This window comes from Cavia porcellus, unplaced genomic scaffold (assembly GCF_034190915.1).
Source record: "Cavia porcellus strain 051 isolate PalLab524CR breed Dunkin Hartley unplaced genomic scaffold, mCavPor4.1 scaffold_1, whole genome shotgun sequence".
In the NCBI taxonomy this organism is placed as follows: Eukaryota; Metazoa; Chordata; class Mammalia; order Rodentia; family Caviidae; genus Cavia; species Cavia porcellus.
Genome location: NW_026947484.1, coordinates 164,390,522 through 164,412,318, shown reverse-complemented (window position 1 = coordinate 164,412,318; position 21,797 = coordinate 164,390,522). Strand labels below are relative to the sequence as shown.

The 21,797-nt window shown below is 50.4% G+C and overlaps 1 long non-coding RNA gene across 4 annotated transcripts in view; it reads right to left on the bottom strand.

The window, feature by feature from the left end:
• Positions 1 to 21,797, bottom strand: part of LOC134473493 (uncharacterized) — a 31,361-nt gene that overhangs the window by 3,736 nt on the left and 5,828 nt on the right. For 2 of the 4 annotated variants that reach the window (XR_010043775.1, XR_010043782.1), the window contains exons 3-4: positions 10,983 to 11,084; positions 9,787 to 9,956 (exon numbers count right to left, since the gene is read on the bottom strand). This is a non-coding gene — a long non-coding RNA (uncharacterized LOC134473493). Of the gene's footprint in view, positions 1 to 4,932; positions 5,983 to 6,608; positions 6,661 to 9,786; positions 9,957 to 10,982; positions 11,085 to 21,797 lie in introns of those variants that run through there. The other 2 variants (XR_010043743.1, XR_010043754.1) reach the window with 2 other exon arrangements.

Below are 21,797 nucleotides of genomic sequence, written 5' to 3'. Positions count from 1 at the left end.
AGCAAGGACACCTGAGCCCGATCCCTGTCCAGAGTGCACTGCGGGGCTGCTGACCCTCGTCCCCCGCGTCATAGCCCCACCACAGCGGCCCATGGACTCAGGGACCCTCACCAGCAGCCTGGGACACACCACCTTCTTCACTCCCACAGCAGAAACCTGGCCGGAACTTGGGCCACATGGGCCTCCACGGAGCTCCCAGGCACAGCTCAGAAGGTGACAAGGCTGTCATCCCTGCCTCCACCACGTGCCCACCATCGTCCCCACGCTGACCTACAACACAAGTGTCACCACCCTCAGGGCGCGGGAGACAGCAGCTCCGGCAGCTCTGGGGCTGAGATGGAGGATGGAGGAGGACTCAGGATCTGCCCAGACGGCGGCTGCCGCAGAGGGAAGCACTGAAGACCCCATCTGCTGCAATCCCCAAAAGATGAGCCGTCTTCAGAACAGGCTGGGCATGGTGGCACACGCCCGTCATCCCAGCACTCAGAAGGCTGAGGCAGGAGGGTCCTTGCGAGTTTGAGACCAGTCTGAGCTATAAAGTGAGCTCAAGGCCCTGACTCAAGAAGACAAAAAAGCAAAACAAAAAACACCTATTCCTTTCGATCCAATAAACATAGCCTTGTGGCACTTCATGTTGTCCTTGTTTTTCTCATTTCCCTGCTGACCCACGAAAGCCTCGTGCCAGGCCCCAAATTCAGGGTCGCTGGTCTGAGCCGCTGGCTCGGGGTGCCCGGTGAGCTGGTAAGTGGGGTAACCGCTCCTGGCCCTCCTCAGGCAAAGGTCCGGCCCCGAAATTATGCTGCCTCTGCTTACACCTTTGGGGAACCCGGCTCGCCCAGTGGGCTGCTTCAGATTTAAGTAAGAAAAGAATGTTAATCTTCGCCTTTTCTCTGAAAAAATTGATTTTTGGAACATTACATTTTCTGCAGAGGGAGAATAATAAATTCCTGGAGAAAATATCATTTTGTCATAGCTATATTTTGCAAAAATTATAAGATTATTCCACAGTAATACCCGAATAAATCAGAAATGAGTGTAATAGGGCTTCAAGTTACAGTTTCCGGAGGGAGCGTAGTAATAATTTTCAAATTAGAGACTAAGGAAATCTTCCAATTTGTCAGCAACAATGAAAATGTCTTATTTGTACTGGACAATATTGAAAGAAACGGGTATTTTTCAAAACTATAACAAAACTTAGAAGGTGAACCCTACCCACGGCGCTCGGAGCCCTTGGACAAGTCGGACAGTGCTGCTTGGGGGACGCGGCCGCAGCCACTGCGGGCTCCCCAGTGCTAAAAACACATAATTTAGAACTTGGGATCATTCCATGAAGTAACCAAGGCCAAGATCAGCAATCAAGGTGAGATTCCGCAGGAAGACCGCCGATCTCCCTGAGCCGCTGAAGGGAAGCTCTGCGTGGGATCGCTGGACCGCTGGAGGCGGCGTCCTGCGCTCCGGGTGAGTGACCTGGGGGTGACCATGCATAGTGCAGGCCCCACTGTTGCTCCCGATTGATGGGCTTTGAAGTTTTGTTGTAGTTTTTTCTTCTTTTTTTCTTTTTATCCTTGGAATAAAATGGATTTGAAAAAAGAAATCTGCAGAAAGATAAGAAGAACTGGCAGCAGCGATACTATTAACACTGCTGGAGCTGTGGCTATTTGGGTGATTTTATCACCTCTTCAGCCAGTTTAAAGCATCTGAAGGAAAATATGAGGCTGGACTCCCAGAGGTCCGGGCCCGCGGCAGCCACTGCAGAGTCTGCGAACCAGCGCCTCCGGGCCTCCAGCCCCCAGGAACAGGACACAGAATGCCGCCTTGTGTAGGGAAATCAGGGGCCTCTGCGGCTTGGTGCTGTGTTACACACGTCACAGCCGGAGTCACAAACCAACAGGAACCCAGGGTCAGAGTCACCGGGGGCAGGGCATTGTCGCCCACTTCGCAAAGCCGCACGTGGCCCTCGCCTGCCTTCCAGGCGCCTGCCCTCTATGACCAGTGGGAACGGGTTCATGGAGACGAGCTGCCGGTGCTGTCACCGATGTCACCACCACAGCCGGGAGGGTCACTGCCCTCAACCAGCAAGCCTGCCCTCGGGCCTGGGCTGAGCTGGCACTGCAGGAACTGACACGGGATGAAAGGCCAGCCTTCCTGTGACAACTCTGCTGGTCCTGACTCAGCCAGCTCCGCGTCCTCCCGGGAAGCGGCCTGGGCGGCAGGAGAAAGGGATTGAGATGTGTGGTGTCCCCACGCCACCTCCCAGGACGACTGTGATCTCTATATCCTGCAGACATAGACTGAGAAAAATAAAAAATGAAACAAAACCCTTGCATCCTGTTTCCGAGTCCGGCCACGCTGCTCAGACTGGGGAATGTTCACCCCACAGATATTTGTCCTTTCAGGCGGGGAAGCCTGAGATCCTTGCAGCAGCAGAGCCATGTGTGGGGCAGGGAGGCCGCTGTCTGCTTCTGAGACCCTCCTGCTTCGTCCTCCAGGGACAAAGGAAAGCAGAATCTCATCAAACGGAGCATCCGTGACTTGCTTCCCAAGGCTGCCTTCTAACAGCGTTCCTGGGGGCCCAAGCTCCAACAGGTGGATGTTGGGGGGGTCACATGCCAGGGCACCCCGTCCTAGAAAACAACAGACTCGAGACCAGGGTGCGCCCATGAACCATCAGCATAAATTCTTCCAGACAAAATAAGCTCGAATGGCCATTTACCAAAACCCAAAATTTTAACAGACAGGAGCATCACTCAGAGTCATCGGTTCTGACATCTTCTCCTATCAAAAACCATCACTGTCTCAGCTGGGGTTTCTAAAGAAAAGCGAGCCTATGTGAACTGATCAACTCACAAAAGATTAACAAGTTATTTATACCAGGAATCGAACTCAGGACCTTGTGCTTGCTGGGCGGGGCTTACACCACAGAGCTGTATCCCCAGCCCTGCCAAGTTGTGTTAAACGCTTCGGTGTGATGTGCCGGAACACCCTGATTCTTTGTATACACAATGTACACACAGATCTCGTGTACTAGACCTCTCCGTCTTCTTTCACTGCCAGTGTCGTGCTCAGCGGCTATGTAACACAGGTGCTGTAATACGCAGGGCCCAGTGATCGAATGACAGAAAATCAGAGCCCTGTCAGAGTAAGGATTTCAGCCACCAGTGTCCCAGGGGCCAGGCGAGGACCTTGGACAACAGTTACTGTGTTAATTGCTGAAATAATATAGAAGAGTCTTTCTTCTCCTCAATCATTAAAATCCTATGTAATGTTCCAATCATAATTTGTCACTGTGACGGGTATTTTTCCAAGTCATGTGTCACCAAACCGCATCTCCTCTCTGGTGTCACCCTGCCGACGCCCGGCCCTGCTTGGGAGTGACAGCTGGTGGGGCACTTTAAACTTGGAAATGAAGTTCACCCACGTGTCACCAAAAATAGCCTCGTTTTAATTTTTTTCAACAAATGTAATATGGATACAATGATAGAAGAGCATTAGGATAATAGAAATTCACCCTACATTAGCTTTTAATGAATCTGAGATTTCACAATTCTTTCATATTCCCAAATTTAATTAGTTTTCAAAAATAACGGTCGTCTCTGGCGCTCTCACCACGCCAGGTGATGGGCTCCCGGCTTCCCATGCTGGGCTGGCAGAGCCGCCCTGCCCTCCTGTAGGGTGTGGGCCCCTAGCATCCCATTGTACAGAGATGGAAACTGAGGCCCCAAAGAGTAAGAGATTTATTGAGAGGGGAGCCAGGATTCAAAGATATCCAGTCTTCCCTCCCCTCCCTGTTCCTTCCCCCATCTTTCAATCTCCTTTCCTCTGGAGAAAGATTTATGTCCCTACTTCTATTACCTATCTTTTGCTTTGCTCTTCAATCTATTTCTCTTCTGGGTTTCTCATCTAAAAGAAACCGTGTGGCAGATATATAAGCTGATGTGTCTGATTTATTTTAACTCAAGGTCACTTTAACTCAAGGTCACTTTAACTCAAGGTCTCCAGGGGCAGCCATTTTCCTACCAGAAGAGTCGAGTCTGTCCTTCTTTATGGCAGTGTAGTACTCCATGGCATGTGAATACCACATTTTTTTTACCCTTTCCTCTTTTGATTTTTTTTTATCAGTACCAGGGATCAAACTCATGACTGCCTGCTTGCAAGGCAGGTGCTTATGCCGCTGAGCTAAATCCCCAGCCCCTGACCTTTTCATCTTTTGACAGACACACATGCTGCTTCCAAGGTTAACCTATCCAACTTTAAGAAAGCTAAGTCCTACATATAGTGAAGTGGGAAGTTAATGGAGTAGAAACACAAAACTAGCTTCACTTTGAAAAACAGAAGTTGGGCCAGGGATTTAGTTCAGTGGCATAAGTGTCTGCCTTGCAGGTGCATGGTCGTGAGTTCAATCTCCAGTACCAAAAAAAAAGAGAGAGAGAAGATACCATTAATTAAGAGAAGAAAATGTGGACCAAATGAAGTCTCATAAATGTATTTACAACACAGAGAGACAAGTGAGTTTCCTTCTCAATAAATCAATTTTTAAACAATATCTTTAGGATGATTGCAGAGAAGGAGTCTTCTCAGAGTTTCTTGATGGACAGTCTAGATGAAAACTTCAGAGCCAGGCAAGGTGGCTCACACCTGTGACCCCGGCATTCAGGGGACTGAGGCAGGAGGATCATGAGTTTGATGCTAATGCGGACCACATAACAGAATCCCCCCCAAAATCAAAGTCTTTTAATCATCGTGATTTTTCCCACCCGTGTGTTTTCGCTAGAGCGCTTACTTTTTTAAGCATTTGATAACAATAAAAATCAAATATTTGAGAGGAAATGAATTAACTTAAATTTCACATCATTTCTCCTTATGGGAAATTCAGTTATTCTCTCTCTCTCTCTCTCTCTCTCTCTCTCTCTCTCTCTCTCTCTCTCTCACACACACACACACACACACACACACACACACACACACAGCTTGTGACACAATTAAAAACCAACAAGCATTAGCCATATTTTCTAAGACACCCAGTGTGGCTGAGAGACGGAGACTCCTGGCTCTCCGGTAAGGGCTTCCTCCCTGTGGGCTCTGGGAGCTCTGTAGAGGTCCCGGACTTCAACAGGATTTTGCACAGATCCGGCAATCTTGGAGGGTGCCGCAGAGCAGCCCCCTTGGGCCTCCCGCTGCGGGGAGGGGACGGCAAGGGCCGGAGTTAATGGGACAATTACCAGCCTCCTGCAAATGAGTCGCCTTAATGCACTTAAAGAAAATGGCTCTGCCTCTGATTGAATATTAACATCTGCAACACACGGTGTCAGGCTATGCAATCAAATTTTGCTGTGTTAATTTCCCCAAAGAAAGATTTCCACTGTTTACCCAAACGCCTTCAGTGTTGTCTCTGAGACAGTTCTAGAGTAAACCAATAGAAAGTTGGAAACCACTCTTCCCACCTAGAGCCCTGAAGTAGGCTGTGAGACTCACAGGCTTCGGGCGCTGTGCAGGAGCTCAGGGGGGCGCAGAAGGGGCTGGAAAGGGGAAGTGAGGGCTGGACTGGGGCCAGGAGCCGGGGCGCAGAGGAAAAGAGCGTGGAGGCCCTGGCAGGGTCCCCCAAGCAGGCACAGAAACTTCTAGAAGCTGGAGGCAGAGCCCCTGAGAAGCAGCTGTGAACTCGAGTTTGGGGCTCAGCCCCTACCCGCCCCTAGGCAGGGCAGGGGCACCCACGGCCAGACTCTCTGGTTTCACCAGAGAAACTTCAGACAACCTGGCTCAGGTGAGGACGGGCGCATCCCCAGGACATCTGAAGAGCAGAGCGCTGGGAGAGACTCGGGCACCAGGCAAGGTCCCAGCTCCCAGAGGAGGAGACCAGTGGGGACCAGGGACGAGAGCCTGGGGCCACCTTCCGGCTAGGACGAGACTGAGACACAGGACCAGGCGGGCCACTGCAGTCACCGAGAAGGCACAGATGGAGAGGACACAGGAGGACCCGGGAATCTGAGGCAAAACAGCCGGAATCAACACGAGCAAAGTGACCCAGACGCCAGCACTTAGCTTGTCATGCCTGTCGCCTCTTTCCCCACTGTCCCCACGCTCCCAGGAGGCCGCCTGCCTGTCGGGCTCCCCAGAGGAATTTTCAGGTTCACAGCCAGTTTTACAGAGCGGCTGCAGCCGGAGGTTTGCACGGAGCTGTGGTCTGTGCTTCTCCACCTGAGAGACCCGCTTTCCTGTCCCCCTCCTCCTCTCCCTTCCTCCCCTTGCACAGAGCTACAGATCCAGTCCTTTTTAATTTTATTTTTTATTTTGAGGCAAGTTCCACGTGGCCACGTTGCCCACACTAGGCTTGAATTTGCAACCCTCCTGCCTCAGCTTCCCTAAGGTGGGAATGGTGGCAAATTGCTATAATCCTAGCTCTTGGGAGGCTAAAGCAGGGGGATCATTGTGGGTTTGGCATCAAGTGGCTACATGGTGAGTTCAAGGCCAGCCTGGAATACATAGTAAGACCCGGTCTCAAAATATAAATTGATTAAAATTTCAAAAAAATTAAGATTTCAAAAAATTCCCATCAACCAAGGAATGGATAAAAAAGATGTGGCATTTTTTTTTTTTAACCATGAACATACCTCATAGACCTAGAGAAATCACTCCTAAAATTCATCTGGAATCAGAAGAGACCTAAAATAGCAAAGGCAATTCTAAGCAGCAAAGGCAAGGTAGGAGGCATCACAATCCCAGACTTGAAATTATACTACAAAGCAACTGTAATAAAATCAACATGGAACTGGAATAAAAACAGATCAGAAGATCAATGGAATAGCCTAGAAGATACAACCACAACTACAAACACACTCAACCACCTTATCTTTGATAAAGGGGCCAAACATGTTCACTGGAAAAATGACAGTCTCTTTAATAAATGGTGTTGGAAAAACTGGCCCTCCACATGCCGAAAACTAAAACTAGACCCATGCCTATCACTATGTGCTAAATTAAAATCTAAATGGATCAAAGATCTGAATATTAAAACAGAAAACACTAAATCTGTTGGGAGACAAAATAGGTAAACATCTTGAAGACAGGGAGAGATAGAGAATTCATGAACAGGAATCAAACCGCACAGGAACTACTTCCCAGAATCAGTAACTGGGATCACGTCTTATTCAAAAGTTTCTGCATGTCAAAAGAAATCTCCAGCATAGTGAAAAGAAAACCCACAAACTGGGAAAAAATCTTAGTGAACTGCCCCTCAGACAAAGGACTTCTGTCTAAAACATACAAAGAATTAAAAAAATCAGATCCCCGAAATTCAAAGACCCAATCCAAAAATGGGCATCTGAGATGAATACACAGTTCTCAGATGAAGAAATACAAATGGCAAATAAATACATGAAAAAATGTTCATCATCATTAGTCATTAGAGAAATGCAAATTAAAATCACACTGAGATTCTGTCTCACTCCTGAAAGAATGGCCAGGATCAAGAAAACTACCAACAACAAATGCTGGAGAGGCTGTGGGGAAAAAGGAACTCTCCTGCACTGTTGGTGGGAGTATAGACTGCTGCAACCACTGTGGAGGTCAGTCTGGAGATTCCTCAAAAAGCTGGGATTGGAGGTCCCATTCAACCCAGCTATTCCACTTCTGGGCGTATTCCCAGAAGAACTGAAATCATCATACCACAGTGATATGTGCACCCATGTTTATAGCAGCCCAATTTGTAATCGCCAGATCTTGGAAACAACCTAAGTGTCCATCAACTGAGGAATGGATAAAAAAGTTGTGGTATTTTTATACAATGGAGCTATAAATAATGATCACATTGAGATATTTACTAATAAATGTGCGCAATTTCACTCATAAGTGAAATAAATCAAACTCACATGTATAAATACCGTATAGTTTCCCTAGTATAAGAAATAGTAAGAGTAGGGGCTGTAGATTTAGCTCAGCGGCATAAGCGCCTGCCTTGCAAGCAGGCAGTCGTGAGTTCCATCCCCGGTACCGATAAAAAATGAAAACGAAAAAGACAAAAAAAAAAAAAAGAAATAGTAAGAGTACATAAGAGTTTATGGTAATCATGATTCCCCATCACATTATTTTGAAACCTTATAATGATCGCATTGGTTAGTTGCAATGGGTTTGTCCTTGTTTGTTTGATTTTATTAACTGTGATGGTAAGAACAGCTAATTTGAGGGAAACAAGTCATTATACTAGCCAGTACTGATATAATACCATCTTACTCTGAAGTCCTACCATCTCTTGCTCTTCTGTTTCCATTGACTATCATGTTGTACCTTATTGGATTGTATTACGTGTGAAAGTATAAAAATTTTCTATGGAAAATGAGATAATATAGTAGCCATTGTTTGTTTTCTGTTATTTGGTTCTGAATGCCCTGTGATACTCTCATTCTCTTGAATGTTTTTATACTGTTTTGTTATGTTTGATACTATTGTATATGAAATTATGCTCAACTATTTCAAAGAAAGAGACATCGTGGTGGTTACTGTTAATTACAAGTTATCTTCTAGTGAAATTCTTTGTTGCTTGCATTGTACTGTTCTGATCTGCTTTGTTATATCCTGTTTTGTCTTAATCTCTTTAAAGTAAAAAAAGATGTGGTATTTTTATACAATGGAGTACTACTCAGCTATGAAGAAAGATAAACTCAAGGCTTTTATAGGTAAATGGAGGCAACTTGAGACCATACTCATAAGTGAAATAAATCAGACTCAGATGTATAAACACTGAAATATGTTTTTTGATGAAACTGAAAGAGCAAATAAGATCCAAAAGGTATACTAGGAAAAGAGAAAAGCAGGAAGGGGAAATGGGTACACACACACACACACACACACACACGCACATAACAAGATAGCTAAGGTAACCTCGACTAATTCTATTAGTTCATTAAAGAGCATAGTTAGTGCTCACCTTGTTTGATCAGTGTTGCATGCCTGTATCTGGTAATCTGAGCAACTATTTTGAAGATAATGATATGCAATATAATAACCATTGTTAACTTCCTATCATCTTGTTTTGAAATTCTGTATATATTTTCTCTTTATAATAAAAACTAAAAATAAAATATTAACTCTTGTCTTTGAAAAAGAACAAAAGAAAATCTTGCTGCTAGTCAAGCCAGTCTTAGAATCCTCCTGCCTCAGCCTCCCAGGTTCTGGGCCTTGGCTCAAAATCTGATTTTCATGAACCAAATATTCTTTCTTTTTTGTTTGTTCTGTTTTTGCAGTCCTGGGAATCAAACCCAGAGCCTTATTACTAATAATTTATTACTAATCAGGAAAGTGCTCTTATTACTAAGCTATGTTCATTCCTAGGCCTCAAGTTTTCATGAAAAGTTGATGCCTGTAATCCCAGTACTCTGAGGCAGGAAGAGCGAAAGTTCGAGCCCAGCCTGAGCAAGATCCTGGCTCAAACTTAGACAGGCCCATGAGTTCAACCCCAGGACCCTTTTCCTGGCCCCTCCTGGCAGGCAGGAAGCTCTGGAGTGGAAGGAAGCAGGAGGTCAAGGTGGCTCTGGCTTCAATGCTGAAGTCGCCCACGGTTCCTTGCAGTGGGTTTTGCTACCTGTGAGCACGGCCGGGGCCCCTAATCAGCTCTCGAGCTCCTGCCCCATCCCAGACTCTGCCTGTCAGCCCTCACCTGCTGTGACCAGCAGCCCAACCTCTGCCTCTGTGGCTTTCCAGAAAGTTCTGGCTCTGGCCTTGTGAGTTCTCACAGGCATTATAATTTCCCCGGTTCCTGAAGTGTGAAATCCTAGGATTGTGATGGATTCCTACCTTCTCGTCCCCAGGATGATCCTGGACCCAACATGGAGCCCCGCCTTGGTGGCTTCTCCAGGACCAGCGACCTTCGCTTGGTAGCATGCACACCCCATTGCAGGCCATGCCACCAAAGGCACATATTTCTCCAGGAGCGATGCTGCCCTGCTCCTGAAGCAGCTCTTATGCTGTAACACAACCCCAGAGAAGAACAAAGATTTGAACTCTGAGCTCAAATTCCTTTTATTCTTTTGCAAATTTGTTCTTTATGTTTTGGTGATTTGGTTTGGTCTGAGAAAGGGTCTCTATTTAGTTCAGGCTGGCCTCAAATGCACAGCAATCCTCCTGCCTCAGCCTCCCAAGTGCTAGGCTCATGGCATGTGCCACCATACCTGGCTCAAATTTCTAAAATGTATTTCCTGGGCAGGGATTTAGCTCAGTGGCATAAGCGCCTGCCTTGCAAGCGCGAGGTCATGAGTGTGATACCCGGTACCGATAAAAAAAAAAATGTATTTTCTGTTATACTATTTTTAAGTATTAGTTGTATCATTTACTTCCAAAATAAATGCAGAGAGGATATCACTGAAAGACGTGTTACACAGATCGCTGGGAGGAAATGCCAAGTGCAGCATAGAAACGCAGCTGCGACTAAGTCCTTCTTGCAGGGACTCCTCAGAATGGACTGGTGGCTCTCCTCGAGCACTGAGCCCTTGGTTGCTAACCTTGGAGGCCACCAAACCTCGCTGGACTGAGACCGCACCCCTGGGCTCTGTTCTTTGTCCAGGCCACACCTTGGGGGCCCCACCAGGCGGTGACAGGTGGATCTGAGGGGACCCTGTCCCTCAGTGTTTTGTGCGTCTGACTTTTTACACAATGCTCTTCCCAAACTGAACTCAGTTCCTGCAAGAGGACGTCTGTGGTAAAACCCAGCTGCCACCTCTGAACATCAGAGAAAGTCCGGGTGGGAGGTGCCGGGGACACACAGCGCACACATGGCCTGCTGTGAGGGGCACGTTCACCATGTGTCACAGCATGCATCGGACCAAAGGTTCCTCAGGCTCAGGACACAGTAACAATTAAAGCACTCAGCTGCAGCCGAGGCACCGGCAGTGCGTGAGAGGTACGTGGGCGTTTGTTACACCCTTTACTTTTTATAGCTATGTCCCCCAAAATAAAATGTGAAAGTGGGGAACCCCCAAATGCCCGCGTCATACCTTTCCTCTCCCCAGCCAGTGTTTCTTAGACAGAAGCGGACACAGCACCCGGCACTCCCACTTTCCAATCAGAAGCGTTCGGATAAAAAGGACCAAGGAAGGCTGCAGAGTAAGAAAAACCTGCTCAGCAAATTAGGATTCAGAGATCCAGGAGCAGTGTGCTGAACGCGTCCACACGTAACCTCCTCTGAGCAGATTTACTGCACCGGGTCCCTATCAGGTGTCGCCAGACAGGAGCTCCCATCCATAGGAGGGAAAATGGGGCTAACTTCCTGCGGGGGCTGAACCCTCTCCTTCTGCCCCACCACACCCATGTGTCAAAGCCCTGTGGACCCTTGTTTGGAGACAGAGCAAAAGAGGTAATGGGGTAAGGGCGTGGTGAAGGTGGGGCCCGGTCCCACAGGGCCATAAGAGGAGACCCCAGAGCATCTGCCCTCTGTCTCCACACAAGAAGAAGCTGGTGGGATGCACAGGCAGCTGAGGGCCACCTGCAAGCCAGGAGGACGCCTCACCAGGGACCAGCTGAGTCTGGACCCGGCTGTCAGACCCCGGGCTCCAGAGCCATGAAGAGGTAAATGTCCGTTGTGTGAGTCGCCTGCGTGTGACTCATTTCATAGTAGCCCAAGCTGACCACAGCAGAGAAACATCACAAAGGTCACGAAACGTCTCCGGACCCAGGCTCTCTGTGTTGATCTGTGTCAGTGTCATATAATGCCCCAGAGAACCACTGAAAATGGTAGCTTCAATTTCAAGCCATTCTTCCTGAACCTCTAACGGTAGCTTCCCTAGAAACTGCATTCTCTTTAGCTTTAACTAAACAGTGGAAGCACTGCTGTCCATAACAGAATTGAAAAAACACTTTACAGTAATAATTCTCAATGTCAGAGGTCTCAACTTCCCAAGCAACAGACACAGACTAGCAGATTTGATTAAAAGACAAAACACAAGCTGGACAAGCTGGTGCAGCCCTGGTATCCCAGCACTCAAGAGGCCAAGGCAGTGCTCCCCTCAGCAGCACATACACTAAAACAGGAGGATGAGGCAGGAGGGTCCCTCTGGGTTTGAGGCCAACCAAAACCACATAGACACTGTCTCAAAATAAAACTACAACCATCTACTGCCTACAGGAGACACACCTCATCTGAAAGGAAGCTCACAGCTTGAAAGCAAAGGTAGGAAATGAAGCTCCATGCAGCCAGAGCCCAGAAGCAAGCAGGAATGGCTGTCTCACCTTCAGGCACAGCCGACCTCAAGCCAAAACTGGTCAGAAGATACAAAGATGGTCACTGCACAGTGGTGAAGGGGGTGACTCAACAGGAGGAAGTGAGACTCGTGAATATCTACGCATTGCAAATGGGCGCACAGGATGAGTGGACACCAGGCAGCCATGGGGTGGACCGCAACACCTCACTCTCATAGTGAGGCCAGGTGGACAAACAGCACAGCAATGTCAGCGTTTCACCACACCATGGAATAAATGGGCTTAACCAATCCCTACAGAGTGCTTCACCCAATAGCAAAAACGTTATTCTCAGCAGCACATGGGACTTCTTCCAACTAAACCACACTCAGGCCCTAAAGCACGCTTAAACGACTTCAAAAGGACTGAGAACTCACTGCAAACATTCAGATCATAGCGGGATGGAGCTGGACACCAAGAGCAGAAGAACCCACAGAAATCACAAAAACACGGAAATTAAACAGTATATCAATGAGGAGTCAACAGGTCACAGAAAAACTCAGGGAAGAAAAACACCAGGTCCTAGAATCAAAGAAACGGAAGCCCAACATGCTGGCCCGGGGTCACCAGGGAAGTGGTGCTGAGCAGAAGCTCACAGCTGCGAACGCTCAGCTACAAGCAGAGCAGGCGCCAGGTGAGGGAGCCGGTGACGCTTCAGGAGGTCCCGGGAGACGAGAGAGAGCAAGGCAGCCGCCGGTTAGCAGCAGGCGGGGAAGCACAGAGGGCAGGCCCGAAATGATGAGAACGGACTAAACACGGAGGCACCGAGGCAGCGCTGCTTGTGGAAGAATAAACACAATCCATTGAATCCTTAACCAGCTTCCTAAACTGAGAGAAGAGAAATCTGCATGGAGGACTTGAGAATGAAAAGGGCACATCACAACAACACTGCGGAAGTGGACAGGACTGTGGGAAGCTGCTCTGCAAACGTTTCTTCCAATAGCTTGGGGAACCCGGGGGAAACAGAGGGCCTGGGATTTAGCTCAGTGGCTTAGGGCCTCTCTGCAACGTCAGGTCCTGAGTTCGGTTTCTGGTACAAAAAGAAAGAAAGAAAGAGAGGGAGAAATTCCTACACACATGTGAATTACTAAAATTGACTCAAGAAGATATAAAAACTCTGACTAGACCAATAACAGGTAATGGAAGTGATAAAAACCCTACCAACAAAGAAAAGCCCAGGACCTGATGGATCTGTCAAGAATTCTACCAGAACTCCGGGATTCAAACTCTGCAGTGAGACCGAGAGGCAGGAGTGCTGCCCAAGTCAGGCCTGGGGATCGGCTACCCTGATCCCAAAACCGAGCCGGACTTAACCGAAAAACAGAACCTCAGGCCAATGCCGCCACATAGACACAGAACTCCTCACCACCCAAAAGCTCAGGCATCGCGATAAGTGGGCTTCACCTTCACCCGGGGCTGCAGGGATGGTTTGATCAGCACACGGAGCCATCACTTCAACAGAACCAAGAGCAAAACCCACATGATCGTCTCAATGGACTCAGAGAAAGCCTTGGCAACATTCAGCCCCCACTCATCATCCTAAAAATCCCAACCAAAACAGGCAGAGAAAGACCTTACCTCAAACTCAGAAATGAAGGAAGTCATTTGTGACAAACCTGCTGCCACTGTCACACTAAATGGTGAAAACCAGAAGCTTCTCCTCTAAAACAAGGAACAAGACCAGCATGTGGGTTATCACCACGCCTGTCCAGTATGGTGCTCAAAACCTCAGCCAGAGCAATTGGGCAAGAGAAAGAAATAAAAGAGGTATTTACAGGGAAGGAAAAAGTCAAATATCCTTATTCATAGGGGACCCAGTCCTTCAAAGAAGACCCCAAAACTCCTAGAACCATTAAACTAATTCAGAAAAGCAGCAGGACATAAAATAAGCTCATAAAAATTAAAAGTATTCCTGTACAACAATGAACCCACCCAAGAAAGAAATCAAGAAAACAATCCCATTCACAACAGCATTTTAAAACCTGGATGGGAGTGGTGGTGTACACCTGTCATCCCAGCACTCCGGAGGCTGAGGCGGGAAGATTGTAGTGAGTTCGAGAACAACCTGGGCTGAAATATGTAGGAATTAACCTAACCAAGGAGTGAAGAAACTTTATAATGAAAACTATACTGCTCTGAAAAAGGTTGAAGAAAACATTGGAAAATGGAAAGCGATCCCCTATTCCCAGGGAGGCAGAACTAACACCATCAAAACGGCCATACTACCCCAAATAAGGAGCAGATGGAGTGCAATCCCCATCCAAATATCATGGCCTGTTCTCACAGAACTAGAAAAATAATTCTATGATTTATATGGAAACAGAAAAGCTGGGGAGTAGCTGGGGCAGTCTTGGACAGAAGAGAAAGGAAGAGGCGTCTGATCTCAGACTAAATCCTACTACACGGCTGGCAGGTGGAGCTCGGTACCGTACGCACCAGGCAGGCTCGCTGGGCAAGGGCACCTCCAGCTGCCGGCTGCTGGAGAAGGGCCAATAAGGGGCCTGGAGGCAAGGCGGCCCCAGCCAGCACTCTGCTCACACACACACCGACGAACGGGGCAGACCTGTGCTCTCACCCTGGGCTGAAAGAAGTGGGAGAAACACTCAGACAGTAAAACAGAAACCCTGAATCTTCTGGAAAACACAGTAGGAAGCAGTCTTGAAGACGTAGGCGTAGGTGAGGACTTTCTGAACAGGAGCCAATGGCACAAGAAATAACACTAAGAATCAACAAGTGGGAGCATATCAAATTAAAAAGCTTCAGCATCGGGAGGCTGAGGCAGGAAGATCATTGCAAATTTCAAGACCGGGCTGGACTACACAGTGAGCTCAAGCCAGCCTGAACTACACAGCGAGACCTTGTCTCAGACAGACAAAAAATGAATAAATAAACGAAAATTTAAAAAGCTTCTGCACCACAAGAGAAACAATCAACAGAATAAAGAGAATGGGGGAGATTTTCCCAGCTTTCCTCAGACAGGGCTCATATCTAGAATATATAAAGAACTCGTCAAGATTAGGGCCCCTCCCAAAGTAATAGACTTAATCAAAAAAAAGAGCCACTGAAATGAGTCTGATAGGAGCCGCTCGGAATAAGGTGCCCCTGTGGCCAACGCGCACATGGGAAAGTGCCCCCATTTTTGGCTTTTAGAGGAATGCAGATCAGAATATCACTGAGATTCCGGCTTCGTCCGAGGAACGGCTAGCAGCAGGAAATCAAGTACTACCACGTGCTGGCCAGCTACGGGACCCTTCTGCGCTGTGGGTGATGAGAACTAGTGGATCTCGCAGGCTTCAGGGTGCAGATACCTCGGGCACGAAGACGCCAGTCCCAGCTCCCACCCACACTTCTGTCCCTGCCAGGCCATCAGAGGCGGTGCCTCACAGGGACCACACACCCGCGCCTGCAGCAGCACAGCGCACAGTAACAAAGTCTAGGAAGCTGCCCACGTGTCAATCGGCAGACGAGGGAGCGGACACAGGAAACAGGGACAGCACACAGCAGAGGCCACGGCCGCAGGGCGGGCTGAGCCTGAGTCTGCAGGAAGCCTGCTCCAGCCTGAGAACATGGTGCCCACAGCTCACAGCGGCAGGAGGCGGCAAAGTGGCAAGGGTGACGACAGCCCCTTCTGTCCCCTCTGTCTCATCCAGGCTGCTGGGGCATCAGCACTCGCACTGCATCCCGGCATTCCGACACTGCACCAGGAATCCGTCTCGGTGTCACACACTTTAGGGCCAGCCCCCCTGAAAAGCCCTGCCTGGGGGACATGGCAGGGGAGGGGAGGGGACTGAGGAGGGCGGGAGAGGGACCAGAAGGAGAGGTGCAAAGGCTGGAGGTGACGCAGGGACCAGACTGACTGTCTTCACTACACCTCCTAACGACGAAACCAACCATAAACACATGCGTTCACCAGGCTCTTCAGAGCGCGGGCAGCGTGGTGCCCCGGAGACAGGCCTGGCAGCAGACCTTCTCTGAATGGCTCACGGATCCTCTGGACTTCTCTCTAGCCACAAACTGAGCCAATTCCTTTACTTTTTTATTTTTGAGTACTAGGGATTGAACCCCGGGCCTCTCAGGGAGCTCCATCCTCAGATCTCGGGTCTTGTTTTTGTTTCTTGCTTGTCTATCTGGTTGTATTTTGAGACCAGATCTCAGTAAGTCACTCCGCTGCCTGTCCTAGGCTCTAACTTGGGATCCTCCTGCCTCAGCCTCCCAGGGTTCTGGGACTTCAGGCATGGGTCACTGCACTCAGCTGCTAATTGCTGTTACACAAAGCCCACTTGTTTTTGAGTCAGATTTATCCAGGGTGCCCACAGCGTCCCTGGGAGGAGTGCGCTGGCACTGTCCTTTCCTTTACGCCTCCGCACCTTGCTGGTCATTTCTGCAATGACTTGGGCTGTCCTGCGCCTGGGCTGCTGACAACACATGGCCAGCCCGCTGCCCACCCTGCAGACATCAGCACAGGAACTGGGACCTGGGCTCCAGGCCTGAGCCAAGATCGGGGTTCTCGTGGGGTTACCAGGAGCGAGGGGATGAGCCACAGTCATGTCCCTTGGAAGGGAGAAAGGCAAGTGGTCTTCCCTTGGGTCCAGGAGACGAAGCCCGCCAAGCCCGCATGCCGAAGGGGAGATGGAGCCACCTGCGAGGAAAGCAGGGACCGGAAAGGTGACCACAGTGAAGTTCAGGCACACCTGGCCTCCCGGGTCAGCTGTAAGAAGACACGGATGGGGTCAGAGATGATTTGGGGTCTCTGATGAGGACCCCACTCTCCCGCTGTCCCCTCTCTCCCGGGGTGGGGGACACAGTCCACAGGGGTCCCTTCCCCCCTCTCCCCACCCCTCAAGCAGAGTCCCCTATGGGCAAGGCGCAGCCCCACTAGAGTCCAGTTTGTTGCCTGAATTCCCCGGCTGCGAGGGCCAGGCCTTTCCTGTACTCACACCTCAGCCTTGTGGTGTGATCTCCCTGGAGGGTCGCCCACCTGGGCATCCAGGGGACACAGCGTCTGGAGCTGACCCAGCGCTGTACAGCTCCCAAACCCCAGCCTGTCCTCCCTCAGCCTCCACCTGAGGACCCGGCCGTGGTCCAGAGGAGGGGACAGCTGAACCCCAGAAAGTTGCTTTGTGTGGATTTTCAAACAGGGCCTCAACCTCTCAGGGATTCTCCTGCCTCAGCCTCCAGAGTACTGGTAGGAGGAGGGGAGGACCCGGGTTGAGGCGGTGTCCACAGTGGGCACGGTGTCCACAGTGGCCTCTGGTGTCCAGAGGGGCCAGAAGCCAACAGAGCCAGCCAGGCCTCTCCTGCACCACCCACCGTACACAGAGCCCATGCCTTGTACCAAGTCACCATGGAGCCGGAGGGCCAGAGCCAAGATGGGACAGGCCTGCCCTCTCCGGCTGACCAGTGTCCTTTCTGGAAAGAGGGCAAGGAGGCAGAGAATGTCAGCTTTTTCTGGGAAAACAACCTTCCAGAAGATGCTGAAAGTCACTGCTCCATCTGCACCGAAGCTTCTTGGTGCTAAGGCTCTAGCTGTGACCCCAGCACATGGAGGCTGAAGCAGGAGGACCTCCCCAAGTTTGAAGCCTCCCTGGGCTACATAGTACGTTGAAACCACACGGCGAGACCGTCTCAAAAAAAAAGGAAAGAAGGAAAGAAAAGAGCAGCACAGAAGTCAGGCAGGTGGGGATGTCGGGGCAGCTTCTGTGATCCCCGGCGAGAGGACAGGGCCAGCGGCACTGGCTGAGGCCCAGGTGTCGTGGCAGAAGCCCATCCAGGACTGCAGGACCCTGCCACCCTGGGCACAGCACAGCAAGACGTGAGGACTCCCAATGGCTTCCAGAGCAGAGCTGCCCAGCTCTGAGCTGGCAAGGGCCCTGCTGAGGACATCACCTGTCCCCTGCCACCATGCAAGCCTGGCCAGCTGAGTGTCTGATGATCACACTCAGAGCGCACTGCACTGCAGTGACTGCACCCAGGGACGCAGGGTCCCCTCACTGGGCTGCAGGAGCCACGGGGACTGGGCTGGGTCACTTGGTTGCTCTGCTAACGGCCACTCCTAGTCAGGCCGGCTCCCAGCTCCCTCAGAGGGGGGACAGAAGCCCTCAGCACACAGCTCCTCATGCCACCACACGAAAATGTGCATTTTAGGCACCTTTTGGTTTTGTTTTGCTTTGCTTTGTTGAGATAGGGTCTCCATGGAGTTCAGGTTGGCCTTGAACTCACAGGGACTCTCCTGCCTCAGCCTCCCAAGTGTTGTGATCACAGGCATGGCCACCACATCCAGATGAGCCTTCTCTGGGGTCTTCACTCTGGTTGCCAGAAACACAGTGAGGCCTGTCCACTGCTGAGCAGCCCAGCCTAGCCGCACCCAGGGGACCGGTCACCAGGGCACACTCAGGGAGCCACCCCCAGGGCAAAGTCAAAACTTAGAAATGGAGACACAGCTCAGTGCAAAGGTCCTGGGTTCAATCCCCAGGACTGCAAAATAAGAGAAAAAGACAAGACTGCTCCAAAACTATTCTGTTTGTTTGTTTCGTATTGTTTTGTGTTTTGAGACAGGGTTTCCCTATGTAACCCAGACTGGTCTTGAACTTTTGGAGATGCTCCTGCCTCAGCCTCCTGAGTAATGGGCTCACAGGTACCCCACCTTGCTTGGCTGTTTAGTAACCTGACTCACATTCATATCATTGGCCCTGCAAGGGGTCAAAATTCTTTTCATGTACAGAAAACACAAAGCCACTGAAATTCCACTCTGCACCCGCACGTGTTCCAAAAACAGCCATCGAGCTTGTGAAGAAGCAGACTCAGGCCTGGCTCACTATTTACCTTGGCCAGGGTCAGCCCGGCCCACACAGCCACGGCCATAAATCGGGCCCTGGACCGTGTCGCATAGTTGGTAATGGCCAGGGCAGGCCCCACCATATGGCTGTGACCATTCGTCACGGCCACGCAGATGGCGCAACCTCCACACGGTGCTCCAGGTTTATGGACCTCGGGTCCGAGCGCAGGGAAGCCAGCAGGGTGCAGTCTGGCCGCCCCGGAACCCGGACACCGGGCCAGGGGGCGCTGCCACTGTAGCTCTCGGCAATGCACACAGAAGGATTTGAAAGGAGAAGCCTGCAGGGACGGCAGGCAGGAGGCCGAGGCAGGAGGAGCTCAGGCCAGCCTGGCTGCAGCTAAGTCTTCGTCACATGGAACGGGACAGGACCAGACCTCTGGAGCTGCCCCCAGCTGGACGAGGTTCTGCTCCCAGAAAGTATCTGTCCTCAGGGGCCTGTGGCCCTGGACCTGAGCCAGCGCCCGGCTCAGCCTTGGTCCAGCCAGGCCTGTCCACAGGCAGGCGCTTCCGAGGGGCTGGGCCAGGGCACATGACACTGGGACGGAGTCACCTGCAGGGCTGGGACTTGGTGAGGTTAAAGGCGAGCCATGGTCATGCGGTCCACCTCAGAGCCAGGACCAGAACTGGCTCTCATGCCATACCGTGAGTGTGTGATCTGAGTCAACTGGGCAAGAGCAGAGTCATGTGGACACCGCTGTCCACTCCATCCCAATGCTGAAGCCATCCAGGCCACAGGACTGATGCTAAGACCCTTCCCACATGGGCACCTTCCTACCCTGTCCTCTCAGGAGAGGACAAGGTGCTCCCGGGATCCCATGTCTCACCTGGCCACACCCCGAGCCAGGGGACAGGACAGGGCCCTGCTTCAAGGCTGCCCTGCCACACAGGACAGGGACAGCACATCCTGTCCCATGGGGCCCCGCTGCCACCACAGAGTCAGAGCTGTGCCTGGGCCTTGCCCAAGAGCCCGACTCAGGAGGCGGAGGCAAGAGGGTCCCTGCCGGGGCCGCACAACAAAACACTGTGTGGAAAACCAGCCAAGGAACCAAAGTGTGCATAGTTCCGACGGGCTGCGGGTCACCCCAGCCAGGGACACTGACCGCAGCGGCCTGGCCGACAGCTGGAGAGCACTCAGGGACTGTGGGACCACAACACAGAGGGGCAGGGAGCTCCTCCTCCTCCTCTGCTCTGTGTTAGAACAGAGGGGGGGTGGCACACGCACGCAGAGGGGGGCTGGCACATGCATGCACACAATACACACCACACACACCACCCGAACCTCATAAACCTCACACCTCACACCACACACCGCACCATACCTGGATCCCTTCTGCTTCCCCTCCCTTTTCTCACCCGCTCACTCTCCATCCAGAAGACTGCTCTTCTTCCCAGCTCGGTAACGACTGTCTTCCCCTCTCCTATCATGTCTTTTATCTTGCTTTTTCAATTATTTTTTTCTCTACATTTCTCATAGAAGAGAACCATATAATACCAATGCTATTTCACATTTATCTCACATAATGTCAAGAAGGTGCATCTGCTTTCCTACTAATGGCTGTAGCCCATCCTTCTTCAAGGGTGTATAGTACTCCATAATGTGTAATTACCCTGCACCTGGTTAAAACCAGTAGGAAACCCAGGTGGCTCTCTCAGTCTTCTAGGTCACATCTACTCCTACTGACTTAGGCAGACTCTCCTCACCTGAGAAAGACTCTGTGATACATATTCTTGACTTCTGAGGGAAAAAAAAATTCCAAAGAAAAAACTGTCCTATTCACAATAGCTCACATGGTAAATACTGAAATCCAGACATTAGAATTATTTGCAACTAACTGGAAATTCTGCCCTGGTAATTAAATACCACCCTGGTCAACTTCTAGCAACAAGCCAAGTTGGTGGCACACACCTGTGATCCCAGCGCGTGGGAGGCTGAGGCAGGAGGATCACCCCATGTTCAAAGTCAGCCTGAGCTACATAGTGAGCCCTGTGTCAGAAAACCAAAATTGGGGCCGGGGATTTAGCTCAGCGGCATAAGTACCTGCCTGGCAACTGCAAGGTTGCAAGTTTGATCCCCGGTACCAAAAAAAAACACCCAAATCAAACAAACAAAAACTTTCTAGCAACAAAAGAGCATACAGGCAACAGATCACAGAAGAAACTGGTCCGTCCCTCCTCCAACACTGCAGGGACCGACAGGGCTACACTCACCGCCACACCTGACAGCAGCGGCTGTGCAAGTGGCTCCCACACTCCAGTTGGGACACACAGGAGGCGCTCAGCAACACTCGCTAAGTGAATTCCCCACTCACACGCCATCTGGTTCCCCGAGTGTTTTCCACTTGCAGGGCTCCTATTAAGTGACCATCGCATTGTCTCATCAGTCAAGATGGTTGCATTGCTGGCTCCTCTGACCCCACTGAAGAGCAGATTTGTGCTGGGGCGTGGGGACCACTGGAGGCTGCATCCTGTGCTCCAGGTGAGTGACCTGGGGTGACCATGTGCAGCACAGGTCCCCCTGTCGCCCCTGATTGATGGGCTTTGAAGTTTTGTTGTAGTTTCCTCCTCCTCCTCCTCTTCCTCCTCGAAATACAATGAATTTGGAAAAAATTTTACAAAACAAAAACGAACATAGAAAAACGGACCTTTTGCCCAGCATCTGAGTTTGACAGGAACTGCACAGCCCACGCTGAAGTGGCCATGAAGCAAGTATGCTTCTGCAGTGCGCCCTCAGGTTCCGGCA